The sequence below is a fragment of the Ambystoma mexicanum genome, chromosome 1p (assembly GCF_040938575.1).
Source record: "Ambystoma mexicanum isolate Mex_15411 chromosome 1p, UKY_AmexF1_1, whole genome shotgun sequence".
Classification (NCBI taxonomy): Eukaryota; Metazoa; Chordata; class Amphibia; order Caudata; family Ambystomatidae; genus Ambystoma; species Ambystoma mexicanum.
In genome coordinates, this window is record NC_090921.1 from 71,306,361 (window position 1) to 71,323,448 (window position 17,088).

The following is a 17,088-nucleotide window of genomic DNA, read 5'->3' on the forward strand; positions in this document are numbered from 1 at the left end:
GAAGCGCTGCAACTGCGAGTCTCCCTGCATTATCAGCATGGTGCTGGGAATTTTAGCGCTGCCACTGCGAGTCTCCCTGCATGATCAGCATGGTGCTGGGTATAGAAGCGCTGCCACTGCGAGTCTCCCTCCATGGTCAGCATGGTGCTGGGTATAGAAGCGCTGCCACTGCGAGTCTCCCTGCATTATCACGATGGTGCTGGGAATTTTAGCGCTGCCACTGCGAGTCTCCCTGCATGATCAGCATGGTGCTGGGTATAGAAACGCTGCCACTGCGAGTCTCCCTGCATGGTCAGCATGGTGCTGGGTATAGAAGCGCTGCCACTGCGAGTCTCCCTGCATGGTCAGCATGGTGCTGGGTTTAGAAGCGCTGCCACTGCGAGTCTCCCTGCATTATCAGCGTGGTGCTTGGTATAGAAGCGCTGCCACTGCGAGTCTCCCTGCATTATCAGCATGGTGCTGGGTATAGAAGTGCTGCCACTGCGAGTCTCCCTGCATGATCAGCTGGGTAACCACCAGAACCAAAGAAGTTGATGTTGGTCTCTCAAAACTCTGGTCCCAAAAGAATCTAACCAATTGTAATACTGAGTACGTGGTATACATGATTACATGCATATGTGGACTGCATTATGTTGGAAAAACTGTCAGAAAAGTAAAAACACGCATTATGGAACATCGTAGCTGTCTGAAGAACAGAACAGAGAATGCCCCACTCGTGAAGCATTTCAACCTCCTGAAACACAAACATGAGGACTTCACTTGGACGGTCCTCCTGGCCTTGAAAGGAACGAACAATATAACACGCGAAAAGAAACTGTTGAAAATGGAACAGAAGATGATTTTTACCCTTCACAGTGATGTGACGGGTCTCAATGAGTCAATCGACTGGCACCATATGTAGTTTGCATTTGTGTTATCTTTACGGATATGATCTGACGGGGCTGAATGAGACATTCGTTTTACATTTGGTCTCCGTTTGTAATTTTCTACAGATAAGGTCTGGTGTTCTCCCCTACATTTCACCAGTGTTTTTCGTGCAATAAGGGCTATCGCTCGTTCGCGCCCGTAGTTTCCCTTTAGGGCTAACACTTACGCTACCTTTGTCAGTATGGTTTAGTCCACTCCAAAATGGCCGCCGTTCCGCTGCCAGTAATCGGCACTGTGTTTTGGGATCATCACATAGCAATAGGACCATATGGGTCGCCCTGACGACCTGTCAGCATCGGCAGCGTCTCTCATTCTCAAGTCTCTTTCGGCTGGTTGCACACGCAAGACTTGCATCCCGTGCACCTCTTCACTCAGGGTAAGACACTCGCCAGACGCTTCACATTACAAATCCCCCGTTTCACTAGGCTGCTTAATGGTAACACGCACCTAGTAATGTTGTCCGCTCTATTTTGACCTCCTTTTTTCAGCACGGACCGCGGATATATTCCCGCTCGCTTACCAATGGATGCCTTAGGTAAAGTGTTTTGCATTGTTTGTTCCCGACACCGGACACTGTGGGAATGCATGTTTACACTTTTCTGGTCTTTATTTCTCTCCAGACACGGATTGATCCCCTGGTAACTTCCGAGTTCGGGCTATTTACTTGCAAGGGTTACTACGTTTTGTAGATCGCCACCTTCGCGGTCACCCCACGCTCTTCTTCGCCCTTGAGACACTGATTTGTAACACACTACCATCGGCTACAGGTCTGACTTTGAGGTACTTACATTTACTGATACTCTCCCGGGTGCCATACTCTAGGTATTTGCTGTCATGTTATATGTGCTAGTAGGCTGGATTGTGTATTATTTACCGCAATTTTCATCCACATCTTTTGTAGGGTTGCGATGTCCGCCTCCCTACACCTACTAATTTAAGTAGAGAGCCCCCACCGGCACCACCATAGGTAAATTTACCCTTTTGTTGTTGCCTAGTTCATTGTTTGAACCTACCCAAGTACATAGTGAGTCATGAACTAACTCTTGGATGTTTATTGTTGTTTTTATCCCTTTCAGGTACTATGGGGCTCGAATGAATTTGTGAACCACCATTTCTTGTAAAATAGGCTATACTGTTGAATTGTTACCTCCTGATGAATGTTCCACACTCTGTCATACGGAACAGAAACATGTCGAGACACATCTCTGGATTTTAAACAGGGGTTATATTATATGACATATTGATACATTTATGGATGGGTACTACACTTTGTTGTTAGACGAGTACCCACATTGGTCGTATTGCTTTGGGAACTACTTTTGGAAAGTAGCCATATAAGCCTGTGACGTATTTCCTATTTGTTGTCTGTACATTGATACCTTTCTATATGTTCTGGCATGGACCAATTTATCTAATTGGATGTTTTAGACTTGCCGATTTCTTCGCTATTATTAAAATGTGATACTATTTTTTAATTCCAACTGGTCCCCCATATTGTTTTGCTATAAGTGTTAATGCAAGGCTCCTCTAGTACACGACTTTAAATTTTGTCTCCCTATACAGTGGGTATAGAAGCGCTGCCACTGCGAGTCTCCCTGCATTATCAGCATACTGCTGGGTATAGAAGCGCGGCCACTGCATGTCTCCCTGCATGGTCAGCATGGTGCTGGGTATAGAAGCGCTGCCACTGCGAGTCTCCCTGCATGGTCAGCATGGGGCTGGGTCTAGAAGCGCTGCCACTGCGAGTCTCGCTGCATTATCAGCATGGTGCTGGGTCTAGAAGCGCTGCCACTGCGAGTCTCACTGCATTATCAGCATGGTGCTGGGTCTAGAAGCGCTGCCACTGCGAGTCTGGTGCTGGGTATAGAAGTGCTGCCACTGCGAGTCTCCCTGCATTATCAGCATGGTACTGGGTATAGAAGCGCTGCCACTGCGAGTCTGGTGCTGGGTATAGAAGCGCTGCCACTGCGAGTCTCCCTGCATTATCAGCATGCTGCTGGGTATAGAAGCGCGGCCACTGCATGTCTCACTGCATGGTCAGCATGGTGCTGGGTATAGAAGCGCTGCCACTGCGAGTCTCCCTGCATGGTCAGCATGGTGCTGGGTCTAGAAGCGCTGCCACTGCGAGTCTCCCTGCATTATCAGCATGGTGCTGGGTCTAGAAGTGCTGCCACTGCGAGTCTCTCTGCATTATCTGCATGGTACTGGGTCTAGAAGCGCTGCCACTGCGAGTCTGGTGCTGGGTATAGAAGCGCTGCCACTGCGAGTCTCCCTGCATTATCAGCATGGTGCTGGGTATAGAAGCGCTGCCACTGCGAGTCTGGTGCTGGGTATAGAAGCGCTGCCACTGCGAGTCTCCCTGAATTATCAGCATGGTGCTGGGTATAGAAGCGCTGCCACTGCCAGTCTGGTGCTGGGTATAGAAGCGCTGCCACTGCGAGTCTCTCTGCATTGTCAGCATGGTGCTGGGTATAGAAGCGCTGCCACTGCAAGTCTGGTGCTGGGTCTAGAAGCGCTGCCACTGCGAGTCTCCCTGCATTATCAGCATGCTGCTGGGTATAGAAGCGCGGCCACTGCGAGTCTCCCTGCATGGTCAGCATGGTGCTGGGTATAGAAGCGCTGCCACTGCGAGTCTCCCTGCATGATCAGCATGGTGCTGGGTCTAGAAGCGCTGCCACTGCGAGTCTCCCTGCATTATCAGCATGGTGCTGGGTCTAGAAGCGCTGCCACTGCGAGTCTCCCTGCATTATCAGCATGGTGCTGGGTCTAGAAGCGCTGCCACTTCGAGTCTGGTGCTGGGTATAGAAGCGCTGCCACTGCGAGTATGGTGCTGGGTATAGAAGTGCTGCCACTGCGAGTCTCCCTGAATTATCAGCATGGTGCTGGGTATAGAAGCGCTGCCACTGCGAGTCTCCCTGCATTATCAGCATACTGCTGGGTATAGAAGCGCGGCCACTGCATGTCTCCCTGCATGGTCAGCATGGTGCTGGGTATAGAAGCGCTGCCACTGCGAGTCACCCTGCATGGTCAGCATGGTGCTGGGTCTAGAAGCGCTGCCACTGCGAGTCTCCCTGCATTATCAGCATGGTGCTGGGTCTAGAAGCGCTGCCACTGCGAGTCTCACTGCCTTATCAGCATGGTGCTGGGTCTAGAAGCGCTGCCACTGCGAGTCTGGTGCTGGGTATAGAAGTGCTGCCACTGCGAGTCTCCCTGCATTATCAGCATGGTACTGGGTATAGAAGCGCTGTCACTGCGAGTCTGGTGCTGGGTATAGAAGCGCTGCCACTGCGAGTCTCCCTGTATTATCAGCATGGTGCTGGGTATAGAAGCGCTGCCACTGCGAGTCTGGTGCTGGGAATAGAAGCGCTGCCACTGCGAGTCTCCCTGAATTATCAGCATGGTGCTGGGTATAGAAGCGCTTCCACTGCCAGTCTGGTGCTGGGTATAGAAGCGCTGCCACTGCGAGTCTCCCTGCATTGTCAGCATGGTGCTGGGTATAGAAGCGCTGCCACTGCAAGTCTGGTGCTGGGTCTAGAAGCGCTGCCACTGCGAGCCTCCCTGCATTATCAGCATGCAGCTGGGTATAGAAGCGCGGCCACTGCGAGTCTCCCTGCATGGTCAGCATGGTGCTGGGTATAGAAGCGCTGCCACTGCGAGTCTCCCTGCATGGTCAGCATGGTGCTGGGTCTAGAAGCGCTGCCACAGCAAGTCTCCCTGCATTATCAGCATGGTGCTAAGTATAGAAGCGCTGCCACTGCGAGTCTGGTGCTGGGTATAGAAGCGCTGCCACTGCGAGTCTCCCTGCATTATCAGCATGCTGCTAGGTATAGAAGCGCGGCCACTGCGAGTCTCCCTGCATGGTCAGCATGTGCTGGGTATAGAAGCGCTTCCACTGCGAGTCTCCCTGCATGGTCAGCATGGTGCTGGGTATAGAAGCGCTGCCACTGCGAGTCTCCCTGCATCATCAGCATGGTGCTGGGTATAGAAGCGCAGCCACTGCGAGTCTCCCTGCATGGTCAGCATGGTGCTGGGTATAGAAGCGCTGCCACTGCGAGTCTCCCTGCATGGTCAGCATGGTGCTGGGTCTAGAAGCGCTGCCACTGCGAGTCTCCCTGAATTATCAGCATGGTGCTGAGTATAGAAGCGCTGCCACTGCGAGTCTGGTGCTGGGTATAGAAGCGCTGCCACTGCGAGTCTCCCTGCATTATCAGCATGCTGCTAGGTATAGAAGGGCGGCCACTGCGAGTCTCCCTGCATGGTCAGCATGTGCTGGGTATAGAAGCGCTGCCACTGCGAGTCTCCCTGCATGGTCAGCATGGTGCTGGGTATAGAAGCGCTGCCACTGCGAGTCTCCCTGCATCATCAGCATGGTGCTGGGTATAGAAGCGCAGCCACTGCGAGTCTCCCTGCATTATCAGCATGGTGCTGGGGCTAGAAGCGCTGCCACTGCGAGTCTCCCTGCATTATCAGCATGGTACTGGGTATAGAAGCGCTGCCACTGCGAGTCTCCCTGCATTATCAGCATGGTGCTGGGTATAGAAGCGCTGCCACTGCGAGTCTGGTGCTGGGTATAGAAGGGCTGCCACTGCGAGTCTCCCTGCATTATCAGCATGCTGCTGGGTATAGAAGCGCGGCCACTGCGAGTCTCCCTGCATGGTCAGCATGGTGCTGGGTATAGAAGCGCTGCCACTGCGAGTCTCCCTGCATTATCAGCATGGTGCTGGGTCTAGAAGCGCTGCCACTGCGAGTCTCCCTGCATTATCAGCATGGTACTGGGTCTAGAAGCGCTGCCACTGCGAGTCTGGTGCTGGGTATAGAAGCGCTGCCACTGCGAGTCTCCCTGCATTATCAGCATGGTGCTGGGTATAGAAGCGCTGCCACTGCGAGTCTGGTGCTGGGTATAGAAGCGCTGCCACTGCGAGTCTGGTGCTGGGTATAGAAGCGCTGCCACTGCGAGTCTCCCTGCATTATCAGCATGGTGCTGGGTATAGAAGCGCTGCCACTGCGAGTCTGGTGCTGGGTATAGAAGCGCTGCCACTGCGAGTCTGGTGCTGGGTATAGAAGCGCTGACACTGCGAGTCTCCCTGCATTATCAGCATGGTGCTGGGTATAGAAGCGCTGCCACTGCAAGTCTCCCTGCACTGTCAGCATGGTGCTGGGTATAGAAGCGCTGCCACTGCGAGTCTGGCGCTTGGTATAGAAGCGCTGACACTGCGAGTCTCCCTGCATTGTCAGCATGGTGCTGGGTATAGAAGCGCTGCCACTGCGAGTCTGGTGTTGGGTATAGAAGCGCTGCCACTGCGAGTCTCCCTGCATTATCAGCATGGTGCTGGGTATAGAAGCGCTGCCACTGCGAGTCTCCCTGAATTATCAGCATGGTGCTTGGTATAGAAGCGCTGCCACTGCGAGTCTGGTGCTGGGAATAGAAGCGCTGCCACTGCGAGTCTCCCTGCATTATCAGCATGCTGCTGGGTATAGAAGCGCGGCCACTGCGAGTCTCCCTGCATGGTCAGCATGGTGCTGGGTATAGAAGCGCTGCCACTGCGAGTCTCCCTGCATTATCAGCATGGTGCTGGGTATAGAAGCGCTGCCACTGCAAGCCTGGTGCTGGGTCTAGAAGCGCTGGCACTGCGAGTCTCCCTGCATTATCAGCATGCTGCTGGGTATAGAAGCGCGGCCACTGCGAGTCTCCCTGCATGGTCAGCATGGTGCTGGGTATAGAAGCGCTGCCACTGCGAGTCTCCCTGTATGGTCAGCATGGTGCTGGGTCTAGAAGCGCTGCCACTGCGAGTCTCCCTGCATTATCAGCATGGTGCTGGGTCTAGAAGCGCTGCCACTACGAGTCTCCCTGCATTATCAGCATGGTGCTGGGACTAGAAGCGCTGCCAAAGCGAGTCTGGTGCTGGGTATAGAAGCGCTGCCACTGCGAGTCTCCCTGAATTATCAGCATGGTGCTGGGTATAGAAGCGCTGCCACTGCGAGTCTCCCTGCATTATCAGCATACTGCTGGGTATAGAAGCGCCGCCACTGCATGTCTCCCTGCATGGTCAGCATGGTGCTGGGTATAGAAGCGCTGCCACTGCGAGTCTCCCTGCATGGTCAGCATGGTGCTGGGTCTAGAAGCGCTGCCACTGCGAGTCTCCCTGCATTATCAGCATGGTGCTGGGTCTAGAAGCGCTGCCACTGCGAGTCTGGTGCTGGGTATAGAAGCGCTGCCACTGCGAGTCTCCCTGCATTATCAGCATGGTGCTGGGTATAGAAGCGCTACCACTGCGAGTCTGGTGCTGGGTATAGAAGCGCTGCCACTGCGAGTCTCCGTGAATTATCAGCATGGTGCTGGGTAGAGAAGCGCTGCCACTGCCAGTCTGGTGCTGGGTATAGAAGCGTTGCCACTGCGAGTCTCCCTGCATTGTCAGCATGGTGCTGGGTATAGAAGCGCTGCCACTGCAAGTCTGGTGCTGGGTCTAGAAGCGCTGCCACTGCGAGTCTCCCTGCATTATCAGCATGGTGCTGGGTCTAGAAGCGCTGCCACTACGAGTCTCCCTGCATTATCAGCATGGTGCTGGGACTAGAAGCGCTGCCAAAGCGAGTCTGGTGCTGGGTATAGAAGCGCTGCCACTGCGAGTCTCCCTGAATTATCAGCATGGTGCTGGGTATAGAAGCGCTGCCACTGCGAGTCTCCCTGCATTATCAGCATACTGCTGGGTATAGAAGCGCCGCCACTGCATGTCTCCCTGCATGGTCAGCATGGTGCTGGGTATAGAAGCGCTGCCACTGCGAGTCTCCCTGCATGGTCAGCATGGTGCTGGGTCTAGAAGCGCTGCCACTGCGAGTCTCCCTGCATTATCAGCATGGTGTTGGGTCTAGAAGCGCTGCCACTGCGAGTCTGGTGCTGGGTATAGAAGCGCTGCCACTGCAAGTCTCCCTGCATTATCAGCATGGTGCTGGGTATAGAAGCGCTACCACTGCGAGTCTGGTGCTGGGTATAGAAGCGCTGCCACTGCGAGTCTCCGTGAATTATCAGCATGGTGCTGGGTATAGAAGCGCTGCCACTGCCAGTCTGGTGCTGGGTATAGAAGCGTTGCCACTGCGAGTCTCCCTGCATTGTCAGCATGGTGCTGGGTATAGAAGCGCTGCCACTGCAAGTCTGGTGCTGGGTCTAGAAGCGCTGCCACTGCGAGTCTCCCTGCATTATCAGCATTCTGGTGGGTATAGAAGCGCGGCCACTGCGAGTCTCCCTGCATGGTCAGCATGGTGCTGGGTATAGAAGCGCTGCCACTGCGAGTCTTCCTGCATGGTCAGCATGGTGCTGGGTCTAGAAGCGCTGCCACTGCGAGTCTCCCTGCATTATCAGCATGGTGCTGGGTATAGAAGCGCTGCCACTGCGAGTCTGGTGCTGGGTATAGAAGCGCTGCCACTGCGAGTCTCCCTGAATTATCAGCATGGTGCTTGGTATAGAAGCGCTGCCACTGCGAGTCTGGTGCTGGGTATAGAAGCGCTGCCACTGCGAGTCTCCCTGCATTATCAGCATGCTGCTGGGTATAGAAGCGCGGCCACTGCGAGTCTCCCTGCATGGTCAGCATGGTGCTGGGTATAGAAGCGCTGCCACTGTGAGTCTCCCTGCATGGTCAGCATGGTGCTGGGTATAGAAGTGCCGGCACTGCGAGTCTCCCTGCATTATCAGCATGGTGCTGGGTCTAGAAGCGCTGCCACTGCGAGTCTCCCTGCATCATCAGCATGGTGCTGGGTATAGAAGCGCTGTCACTGCGAGTCTCCCTGCATTGTCAGCATGGTGCTGGGTATAGAAGCGCTGCCACTGCGAGTCTCCCTGCACTTTCAGCATGGTGCTGGGTATAGAAGTGCAGCAACTGCGAGTCTCCCTGCACTATCAGCATGGTGCTGGGTATAGAAGCGCTGCAACTGCGAGTCTCCCTGCATTATCAGCATGGTGCTGGGTATAGAAGCGCTGCCACTGCGAGTCTCCCTGCACTGTCAGCATGGTGCTGGGTATAGAAGCGCAGCAACTGCGAGTCTCCCTGCACTGTCAGCATGGTGCTGGGTATAGAAGCGCTGCAACTGCGAGTCTCCCTGCACTGTCGGCATGGTGCTGGGTATAGAAGCGCTGCCACTGCGAGTCTCCCTGCATTATCGGCATGGTGCTGGGTATAGAAGCGCTGCCACTGCGAGTCTCCCGGCATTATCGGCATGGTGCGTGGTATAGAAGCGCTGCCACTGCGAATCTCCCTGCATTATCGGCATGGTGCTGGGTATAGAAGCGCTGCAACTGCGAGTCTCCCTGCATTATCAGCATGGTGCTGGGTCTAGAAGCGCTGCCACTGCGAGTCTCCCTGCATTATCAGCATGGTGCTGGGTATAGAAGCGCTGCCACTGCGAGTCTGGTGCTGGGTCTAGAAGCGCTGCCACTGCGAGTCTCCCTGCATTATCAGCATGGTGCTGGGTATAGAAGCGCTGCCACTGCGAGTCTGGTGCTGGGTCTAGAAGCGCTGCCACTGCGAGTCTCCCTGCATTATCAGCATGGTGCTGGGTATAGAAGCACTGCCAATGCGAGTCTGCTGCTGGGTCTAGAAGCTCTGCCACTGCGAGTCTCCCTGCATTATATAGCATGGTGCTGGGTATAGAAGCGCTGCCACTGCGAGTCTGGTGCTGGGTATAGAAGCGCTGCCACTGCGAGTCTCCCTGCATTATCAGCATGGTGCTGGGTATAGAAGCGCTGCCACTGCGAGTCTCCCTGCATTATCAGCATGGTGCTGGGTATAGAAGCGCTGCCACTGCGAGTCTGGTGCTGGGTATAGAAGCGCTGCCACTGCGAGTCTCCCTGCATTATCAGCATGGTACTGGGTATAGAAGCGCTGCCACTGCCAGTCTGGTGCTGGGTATAGAAGCGCTGCCACCGCGAGTCTCCCTGCATTATCAGCATGGTGCTGGGTATAGAAGCGCTGCCACTGCGAGTCTGGTGCTGGCTATAGAAGCGCTGCCACTGCGAGTCTCCCTGCATTGTCAGCATGGTGCTGGGTATAGAAGCGCTGCCACTGCAAGTCTCCCTGCATTGTCAGCATGGTGCTGGGTATAGAAGCGCTGCCACTGCGAGTCTCCCTGCATTGTCAGCATGGTGCTGGGTATAGAAGCGCTGCCACTGCGAGCCTCCCTGCACTGTCAGCATGGTGCTGGGAATAGAAGCGTTGCCACTGCGAGTCTCCGAGCATGGTGCTGGGAATAGAAGCGCTGCCACTGCGAGTCTCCCAGCATGGTCAGCATGGTGCTGGGTATAGAAGCGCTGCCACTGCGATTCTCCCTGCACTGTCAACATGGTGCTGGGTATTGAAGCGCTGCCACTGCGAGTCTCCCTGCATTGTCAGCATGGTGCTGGGTATAGAAGCGCTGACACTGAGAGTCTCCCTGCATTGTCAGCATGGTGCTGGGTATAGAAGTGCTGCCACTGCGAGTCTCCCTGCATTGTCAGCATGGTGCTGGGTTTAGAAGCGCTGCCACTGCAAGTCTCCCTGCATTGTCAGCCTGGTGCTGGGTATAGAAGCGCTGCCACTGCGAGTCTCCCTGCATTCTCAGCATGGTGCGGTGTATGGAAGCGCTGCCACTGCGAGTCTCCCTGCATTCTCAGCATGGTGCTGGGTCTAGAAGCGCTGCCACTGCGAGTCTCCCTGCATTCTCAGCATGGTGCTGGGTCTAGAAGCGCTGCCACTGCGAGTCTCCCTGCACTGTCAGCATGGTGCTGGGTCTAGAAGCGCTGCCGCTGCGAGTCTCCCTGCACTGTCAGCATGGTGCTGGGTATAGAAGCGCCAGCACTGCGAGTCTCCCTGCATTATCAGCATGGTGCTGTGTATAGAAGCGTTGCCACTGCGAGTATCCCTGCATTGTCTGCATGGTGTTGGGTATAGAAGCGCTGCCACTGCAAGTCTCCCTGCACTTTCAGCATGGTGCTGGGTATAGAAGCGCTGCCACTGCGAGTCTCCCTGCATTATCAGCATGGTGCTGTGTATACAAGCGCTGCCACTGCGAGTCTCCCTGAATGGTCAGCATGGTGCTGGGTATAGAAGCGCTGCCACTGCGAGTCTCCCTGCATGATCAGCATGGTGCTGGGTATAGAAGCGCTGCCACTGCGAGTCTCCCTGCACTGTCAGCATGGTGCTGGGTATAGAAGCGCTGCCACTGCAAGTCTCCCTGCATGGTCAATATGGTGCTGTGTATAGAAGTGCTGCCACTGCGAGTCTCCCTGCATGGTCAGCATGGTGCTGGGTATAGAAGCGCTGCCACTGCGAGTCTCCCTGCATTATGAGCATGGTGTTGGGTCTAGAAGCGCTGCCACTGCGAGTCTCCCTGCATTCTCAGCTTGGTGCGGTGTATAGAAGCGCTGCCACTGCGAGTCTCCCTGCATGATCAGCATGGTGCTGGGTATAGAAGCGCTGCCACTGCGAGTCTCCCTGCATTATCAGCATGGTGCTGGGTCTAGAAGCGCTGTCACTGCGAGTCTCCCTGCATTATCAGCATGGTGCTGGGTCTAGAAGCGCTGTCACTGCGAGTCTCCCTGCACTGAAAGCATGGTGCTGGGTATAGAAGCGCTGCCACTGCGAGTCTCCCTGCACTGTCAGCATGGTGCTGGGTATAGAAGCGCTGCCACTGCGAGTCTCCCTGCATGGTCAGCATGGTGCTGGGTATAGAAGCGCTGCCACTGCAAGTCTCCCTGCATTATCAGCATGGTGCTGGGTCTAGAAGCGCTGCCACTGCGAGTCTCCCTGCATTCTCAGCATGGTGCTGGGTATAGAAGCGCTGCCACTGCGAGTCTCCCTGCACTGTCAGCATGGTGCTGGGTCTAGAAGCACTGCCACTGCGAGTATCCCTGCACTGTCAGCATGTGCTGGGTATAGAAGTGCCGGCACTGCGAGTCTCAATGCATTGTCAGCATGGTGCTGTGTATAGAAGCGCTGCCACTGCGAGTCTCCCTGCATTGTCAGCATGGTGATGTGTATAGAAGCGCTGCCACTGCGAGTCTCCCTGCATTATCAGCATGGTGCTGGGTCTAGAAGCGCTGCCACTGCGAGTCTCCCTGCATTATCAGCATGGTGCTGGGTCTAGAAGCGCTGCAACTGCGAGTCTCCCTGCATTGTCAGCATGGTGCTGTGTATAGAAGTGCTGCCACTGCGAGTCTCCCTGCACTGTCAGCATGGTGCTGGGTATAGAAGCACTGCCACTGCGAGTCTCCCTGCACTGTCAGCATGGAACTGGGTATAGAAGCGCTGCCACTGCAAGTCTCCCTGCATTGTCAGCATGGTGCTGTGTATAGAAGTGCCGGCACTGCGAGTCTCCCTGCATTGTCAGCATGGTGCTGGGTATAGATGCGCTGCCACTGCAAGCCTCCCTGCATTGTCAGCATGGTGCTGGGTATAGAAGTGCCTGCACTGCGAGTCTCCCAGCATTGTCAGCATGGTGCTGGGTATAGAAGCACCGGCACTGCGAGTCTCCCTGCATTGTCAGCATGGTGCTGGGTATAGAAGCACTGCCACTGCGAGTCTCCCTGCATTGTCAGCATGGTGCTGGGTATAGAAGCACTGCCACTGCGAGTCTCCCTGCATGGTCAGCATGCTGCTGGGTCTAGAAGTTCTCCCACTGCGAGTCTCCCTGCATGGTGCTGGGTATAGAAGCGCTGCCACTGCGAGTCTCCCTGCATGGTCAGCATGGTGCTGGGTCTAGAAGTTCTCCCACTGCGAGTCTCCCTGCATGGTGCTGGGTCTAGAAGCGCTGCCACTGCGAGTCTCCCTGCATTGTCAGCATGGTGCTGGGTCTAGAAGCGCTGCCACTGCGAGTCTCCCTGCATTATCAGCATGGTGCTGGGTCTAGAAGCGCTGCCACTGCGAGTCTCCCTGCATTGTCAGTATGGTGCTGGGTCTAGAAGCGCTGCCAAAGCGAGTCTTCCTGCATTATCAGCATGGTGCTGGGTCTAGAAGCGCTGCCACTGCGAGTCTCCCTGCATTATCAGCATGGTGCTGGGTATAGAAGCGCTGCCACTGCGAGACTCCCTGCACCATCAGCATGGTGCTGGGTATAGACGTGCTGCCACTGCGAGTCTCCCTGCATTGTCAGCATGGTGCAGTGTATAGAAGCACTGCCACTGCGAGTCTCCCTGCACTGTCAGTATGGTGCTGGGTATAGAAGCGCTGCCACTGCAAGTCTCCCTGCACTGTCAGCATGGTGCTGGGTATAGAAGCGCTGCCACTGCGAGTCTCCTTGCATTATCAGCATGCTGCTGGCTATAGAAGCAGTGCCACTGCGAGTCTCCTTGCATTGTCAGCATGGAGCTGGGTATAGAAGCGCTGCCACTGCAAGTCTCCCTGCATTATCAGCATGGTGCGGTGTATAGAAGCGCTGCCACTGCGAGTCTCCCTGCATTGTCAGCATGGTGCGGTGTATAGAAGAGCTTCCACTGCGAGTCTCCCTTCACTGTCAGCATGGTGCTGGGTATAGAAGTGCTTCCACTGCGAGTCTCCCTGCATTGTCAGCATGGTGCTGGGTATAGAAGTGCTGCCACTGCGAGTCTCCCTGCATTATCAGCATGGTGCTGGGTCTAGAAGCACTGCCACTGCGAGTCTCCCTGCATTATCAGCATGGTGCTGGGTCTAGAAGCGCTGCCACTGCGAGTCTCCCTGCATTGTCAGTATGGTGCTGGGTCTAGAAGCGCTGCCAAAGCGAGTCTCCCTGCACTGTCAGCATGGTGCTGGGTCTAGAAGCGCTGCCACTGCGAGTCTTCCTGCATTATCAGCATGGTGCGGTGTATAGAAGTGCTGCCACTGCGAGTCTCCCTGCATTATCAGCATGGTGCTGGGTATAGAAGCGCTGCCACTGCGAGACTCCCTGCACCATCAGCATGGTGCTGGGTATAGACGTGCTGCCACTGCGAGTCTCCCTGCATTGTCAGCATGGTGCAGTGTATAGAAGCACTGCCACTGCGAGTCTCCCTGCACTGTCAGCATGGTGCTGGGTATAGAAGCGCTGCCACTGCGAGTCTCCCTGCACTGTCAGCATGGTGCTGGGTATAGAAGCGCTGCCACTGCAAGTCTCCTTGCATTATCAGCATGCTGCTGGCTATAGAAGCAGTGCCACTGCGAGTGTCCCTGCATTGTCAGCATGGAGCTGGGTATAGAAGCGCTGCCACTGCAAGTCTCCCTGCATGATCAGCATGGTGCGGTGTATAGAAGCGCTGCCACTGCGAGTCTCCCTGCATTGTAAGCATGGTGCGGTGTATAGAAGAGCTTCCACTGCGAGTCTCCCTTCACTGTCAGCATGGTGCTGGGTATAGAAGTGCTTCCACTGCGAGTCTCCCTGCATTGTCAGCATGGTGCTGGGTATAGAAGTGCTGCCACTGCGAGTCTCCTTGCATTATCAGCATGGTGCTGGGTCTAGAAGCACTGCCACTGCGAGTATCCCTGCATTATCAGCATGGTGCTGGGTATAGAAGCGCTGCCACTGCGAGTCTCCCTGCATTATCAGCATGGTGCTGGGTCTAGAAGCGCTGCCACTGCGAGTCTCCCTGCATTATCAGCATGGTGCTGGGTCTAGAAGCGCTGCCACTGCGAGTCTGGTGCTGGGTATAGAAGAGCTGCCACTGCGAGTCTCCCTGCATTATCAGCATGGTGCTGGGTATAGAAGCACTGCACTGCGAATCTGGTGCTGGGTATAGAAGCGCTGCCACTGCGAGTCTCCCTGCATTATCAGCATGGTGCTGGGTATAGAAGCGCTGCCACTGCGAGTCTCCCTGAATTATCAGCATGGTGCTGGGTATAGAAGCGCTGCCACTGCGAGTCTGGTGCTGGGTCAAGAAGCGCTGCCACTGCGAGTCTGGTGCTGGGTATAGAAGCGCTGCCACTGCGAGTCTCCCTGAATTATCAGCATGGTGCTGGGTATAGAAGCGCTGCCACTGCGAGTCTCCCTGCATTATCAGCATGCTGCTGGGTATAGAAGCGCGGCCACTGCGAGTCTCCCTGCATGGTCAGCATGGTGCTGGGTATAGAAGCGCTGCCACTGCGAGTCTCCCTGCACTGTCAGCATGGTGCCGGCTATAGAAGCGCTGCCACTGCGAGTCTGGTGCTTGGTATAGAAGCGCTGCCACTGCGAGTCTCCCTGCATTATCAGCATGGTGCTGGGTATAGAAGCGCTGCCACTGCGAGTCTGGTGCTGGGTCTAGAAGCGCTGCCACTGCGAGTCTCCCTGCATTATCAGCATGGTGCTGTGTATAGAAGTGCTGCCACTGCGAGTCTCCCTGCATTATCAGCATGGTGCTGGGTATAGAAGCGCTGCCACTGCAAGTCTGGTGCTGGGTCTAGAAGCGCTGCCACTTCGAGTCTCCCTGCATTATCAGCATGGTGCTGGGTATAGAAGCGCTGCCACTGCGAGTCTCCCTGCATTATCAGCATGGTGCTGGGTATAGAAGCACTGCCAATGCGAGTCTCCCTGCATGGTCAGCATGGTGCTGGGTCTAGAAGCGCTGACACTGCGAGTTTCCCTGCATTGCCAGCATGGTGCTGGGTATAGAAGCGCTGCCACTGCGAGTCTGGTGCTGGGTCTAGAAGCGCTGCCACTGCGAGTCTCCCTGCATTATCAGCATTGTGCTGGGTATAGAAGCGCTGCCACTGCAAGTCTGGTGCTGGGTCTAGAAGCGCTGCCATTGCGAGTCTCCCTGCATTATCAGCATGCTGCTGGCTATAGAAGCAGTGCCACTGAGAGTCTCCCTGCATTGTCAGCATGGAGCTCGGTATAGAAGCGCTGCCACTGCAAGTCTCCCTGCATTATCAGCATGGTGCTGGCTATAGAAGCGCTGCCACTGCGAGTCTCCCTGCACTGTCAGCATGGTGCTGTGTATAGAAGCGCTGCCACTGCAAATTTCCCGGTACTGTCAGCATGGTGCTGTGAATAGAAGCGCTGCCACTGCGAGTCTCCCTGCACTGTCAGCATGGTGCTGTGTATAGAAGCGCTGCCACTGCGAGTCTCCCTGCATTATCAGCATGGTGCGGTGTATAGAAGCGCTGCCACTGCGAGTCTCCCTGCATTGTCAGCATGGTGCGGTGTATAGAAGAGCTTCCACTGCGAGTCTCCCTGCACTGTCAGCATGGTGCTGGGTATAGAAGTGCTTCCACTGTGCGTCTCCCTGCATTGTCAGCATGGTCCTGGGTATAGAAGTGCTGCCACTGCGAGTCTCCCTGCATTATCAGCATGGTGCTGGGTCTAGAAGCACTGCCACTGCGAGTATCCCTGCATTATCAGCATGGTGCTGGGTATAGAAGCGCTGCCACTGCGAGTCTCCCTGCATTATCAGCATGGTGCTGGGTCTAGAAGCGCTGCCACTGCGAGTCTCCCTGCATTATCAGCATGGTGCTGGGTCTAGAAGCGCTGCCACTGCGAGTCTGGTGCTGGGTCGAGAAGCGCTGCCACTGCGAGTCTCCCTGCATTATCAGCATGGTGCTGGGTATAGAAGCACTGCACTGCGAGTCTGGTGCTGGGTATAGAAGCGCTGCCACTGCGAGTCTCCCTGCATTATCAGCATGGTGCTGGGTATAGAAGCGCTGCCACTGCGAGTCTGGTGCTGGGTATAGAAGCGCTGCCACTGCGAGTCTCCCTGAATTATCAGCATGGTGCTGGGTATAGAAGCGCTGCCACTGCGAGTCTGGTGCTGGGTACAGAAGCGCTGCCACTGCGAGTCTCCCTGCATTGTCAGCATGGTGCTGGGTATAGAAGCGCTGCCACTGCGAGTCTGGTTCTGGGTCAAGAAGCGCTGCCACTGCGAGTCTGGTGCTGGGTATAGAAGCGCTGCCACTGCGAGTCTGGTGCTGGGTATAGAAGCGCTGCTACTGCGAGTCTCCCTGAATTATCAGCATGGTGCTGGGTATAGAAGCGCTGCCACTGCGAGTCTCCCTGCATTATCAGCATGCTGCTGGGTATAGAAGCGCGGCCACTGCGAGTCTCCCTGCATGGTCAGCATGGTGCTGGGTATAGAAGCGCTGCCACTGCGAGTCTCCCTGCACTGTCAGCATGGTGCTGGGTATAGAAGCGCTGCCACTGCGAGTCTCCCTGCATTATCAGCATTGTGCTGGGTATAGAAGCGCTGCCACTGCAAGTCTGGTGCTGGGTCTAGAAGCG

At 55.4% G+C, this 17,088-nt stretch overlaps 1 protein-coding gene across 1 annotated transcript in view; it reads right to left on the reverse strand.

Moving 5' to 3' along the window:
- Window positions 1-17,088, reverse strand: part of RCAN3 (RCAN family member 3) — a 398,660-nt gene that overhangs the window by 210,759 nt on the left and 170,813 nt on the right. The window lies entirely within an intron of this gene.